At 39.0% G+C, this 3,601-nt stretch overlaps 1 long non-coding RNA gene across 1 annotated transcript; it reads right to left on the bottom strand.

The window, feature by feature from the left end:
- Nucleotides 1-311: 311 nt before the first annotated feature.
- On the bottom strand, nt 312-1,443 carry LOC140239953 (uncharacterized). Its single transcript, XR_011902005.1, has 3 exons — nt 1,403-1,443; nt 856-955; nt 312-440 (listed from the first exon to the last, which is right to left on the bottom strand). It is a non-coding gene; the product is annotated as an uncharacterized lncRNA (long non-coding RNA).
- Nucleotides 1,444-3,601: the final 2,158 nt, after the last annotated feature.

Here is a 3,601-nt window from a genome sequence, read left to right as displayed (position 1 = left end):
TCATGTACTAGATAACATTACAAGTCGGGGATCCAATACCCACTGGTCCTATAAAAGCAAAGAGTTATAAATTCCTTTATCTAACGATGCAAATATGATTGTAAAGAGAACACAAAATATATCCTCCGTGATTCTTACCTCTCTTCAATCTCCTTCTTAGTCAGGGGTACCGGGTCTCCAAGCTCGGCCTGCACCGTCTTGGCCCAGCTAATGGCGCCCAATTCTGTTGAGATCTGCGCATCGAAGTCAATTATGGCTTTAAAATCGACTGGTGGCAGTATACCGGATCCAGTGCTTGGTAGAGGATTTATCTCAGTTGGTAAATTGGTAGCGGTTTTACTCGGTCGAGAAAGTTTGGACTGTTTGCGGGCCTTCTGACTGATGATTTCATTTTGATGGGAATAGGTGTAATTATCAGGAGTCCGCTGACGGGGAGGGCGCTGTTGATGAAGATGCAAAACAGAGGATACAAAATGTGGTGAATTTCACTTTCGCATTTGTGGTTGTTTTAACTAATGTAATGTGTTTAAAGTGTCCTCAGTGTAATACAGGTTATCTCCTTCGTTATTATCTTTTTTCTTTTTTTTTCAACGAACTCCGTTGGTTTCCTTCGGTTTCAAAGGCATATTATGAACTCCATACCAGCCAATATGCCAGAATGTCTAATTTAAGGCAGTTATGCAGTACGTCATGATGTAATCATAGGATTTCATTCATATGGCGGAATTGGCAGAGTGAAAAAAATACCAGATTGAGTTACTTTGGTTTAAAACGATGGTGTGTTCTTGCTCCTGATGTCAAGGTATTTTCATTACTAGTAACCTTTAAAGAATGTTAAATGCTTTATAAAATTACCTTTGACTGCTTCCTGCATTTCCGTGTCCGAATTTCGGAAGAATGGAAATCTTTTTGCCCATCTCCGATCGGCCAGTCCATCTCTGCCAGTTTTCTCAGACTGTTCGATAGCAATGAAATGACATGGAAACTTTGTTGTGACTTTGATCGGGTTTAGATATGAGCAAGAGCTGTGAAAAACAAACAAACAAAACAAACAGAGTAACAATATTATCAAGATAAAATTATACATGGAGAAGACCCCTCCCCAACCCTAAAAAGAGAAATGAATAGATAAAAGTGCTGTTTTCTCTGTTTTGATATATTCAGTGACTTGTCTTTCAATGATTGCCTGAGTAATGGAGTGTGTAAAAGGTTAGGTTAAATCAATTACATGGTGAGTCATTAACATTATTATTTTAAATATGACACGATATGAGATACATGTATGAAACAAAATGTAAATATGCACATTGTTTTTCGTTCCACGTTTATGTAGGCCCTACTAGCACAAAACAATATTTCTTAATTTTTAACTACTTACAACATACCTTACTGATTTCCTTACCTCTCTTGAATATCCCTCTCTGTCAAGGGTGCCGGGTCCCCCAGCTCGGCTTGCACCGTTTCGGCCCAGCTAATCACGCCGAACTCTACTGCGATCGGCGCATCGAAATCAATGATGGTGTCGAAATCGAGTGGCGGCAGTATCCGGGATCCAGTGCTCAATCCAGGATCTGTTTCACATCCGAGATTAAAACAGAATATACGATAATTATTATGTCGTTACCATATTATAGATAGTAAGGAAACAGACAGGATGATAAGCGACTAATGACACAAGGCGGAGGAGATAATTATAGAGAAGAGTCAAGATAAAGAGAGTGAGAGATATAAGCAGGGAGAGAAGAAATCGCGCATACTGCAGACTGTAGAAAATGTGCATTGCCGCGTCTCCACAAATACACATGTAATTTATCAGATATTTTCAGCTAAATTTGGCGTATTGATTATCCATGTATTTTTCACGACTTTTACATCTCACCCTTTGCCGCTTCTCGTGAAGTAGACAATGTGATGACTTCCATTTTCGTCGATTTATTATTCGAAATCGAAAACGATATTGACCTTCAAAAGCTCAAATACTAGTATCACTCTGACAGTCACAATGGTAAGACATGATGTTTATGTTGCTATCGACGGTTGCTATAAACAAAGGGAACTCTACAGCGCATGTGTCGTTGTGAAAGGAGACGCCTGACGCAACAATAATGGAAGCGCGTAAACGCGCCCTGCTGTGAGAGTACAACGCGGCTGCAGTTGTAACCGAATTTGACCTTCCAAAAGAACTTTTCACCGATGGTGATATCTAAAATTGTTTTCATCATCCTATCTAATAAATCATTGAAAGGTCGTTATCAATTTGATGTGGAAATGTTCATGTGAAGAGTTTGTATCTTATCTCTCAAGTTGGGGGTAATATCTATTTGCAACAATTCTCTGTTTTGGAAATAAAGATCTGCATAAAAAGCGGTCTCCCCGTACCAAAATTCTAAACAGTTATCAAAAGAGAGAGAGAGAGAGAAAAAAAAAAAATTGTTGCTGGAGCCTATTACAAACTACACTGTGTGTCAGATCCTGTATACACTGCATTCGAATAATTGTAACAAACAATTGAAATAAACGAAGGTGCTGTCATTGATCAGAAGAATGAGTAGGCCCTATAAAATTCAAAGTGACTAATTTGCAAATCTATTTGGCTACTTAGCAGCTTCTATGGCAGGTGTCTTGATGGCTGCTTTTCTGTGTATCTCCTTGATTGTGTCAAAGACCTTTTTGCTGTTGTTGTTTTCAAAAGCCTGCTGCATCTGGCACACTAGCCAGGCACACTAGCGCATACGATAATGCATGGTCGGGTGGATGGGCGACGAGCTCAAGGAAGACCAAAGAGGAATTGGGTGGATGATGTGAGAAGATGGGCGGAGAAACCGGTGGAAATCTGTGTGAGAATGGCGGAGGATAAGGAAGCCTGGAGAAGGACATCTCAGTGCCCCAACGGCAGAACTGCTACGGGTGTGACCTGACCTGACCTGATTTGGCTACTATATATCAGAACATGATAGAAATGTCTACAGATTTACTGGTTTAAAGGTAGGGGATACCTTTTACAGACCTCCCAAAATGCAGCAAAACATTAAATATGAACCTCAGGGGACTTGTTTCGGCCACTGCTGAGAAATTTGGATGTCAACAGTTATCTACAATTTGAATAATGCACAAAACTCAACTACTCAGTAGTTCTGTGTGTCAGCCACACTTAAGCCTTTCTGTTGCAGTCTTCTGTATCTTTTATCTATAAACACAAATCTAAAAGTATAAGAGCTGATGTAATAACATATAGTGTGGCAAGAATGTATATAGAAATGTTTGTAAGTTTTGATGAATTTTCTTCACAAAATATACATGATGGACACACATGCAGTGCATGGGTCTGCAAAGGTAGCCTAGTAATGTACTGGAATTTACGGTGAGCCCCGAAAAAAAAAATTCAATTCAAAATCTAACGGTCAATAAAAATGTACTAAATGTTACCTTCCACTTTCAATACTTTATGGGAGTTTCTAAAATGATACTCTCTTCAACATACCACTGTATTTATACAACTCTTCATTTAAGGCATGCAAATGGGATTCCCTACCTTTAAGTATAAAACGTTTGAAAAAATAACTATTAAGACGTTATCAAACTTCATGTTTGACACGTACTT

The sequence above is a fragment of the Diadema setosum genome, chromosome 16 (genome assembly GCF_964275005.1).
Source record: "Diadema setosum chromosome 16, eeDiaSeto1, whole genome shotgun sequence".
Lineage (NCBI taxonomy): Eukaryota > Metazoa > Echinodermata > Echinoidea > Diadematoida > Diadematidae > Diadema > Diadema setosum.
This window is presented reverse-complemented; position numbering and strand designations above follow the sequence as displayed.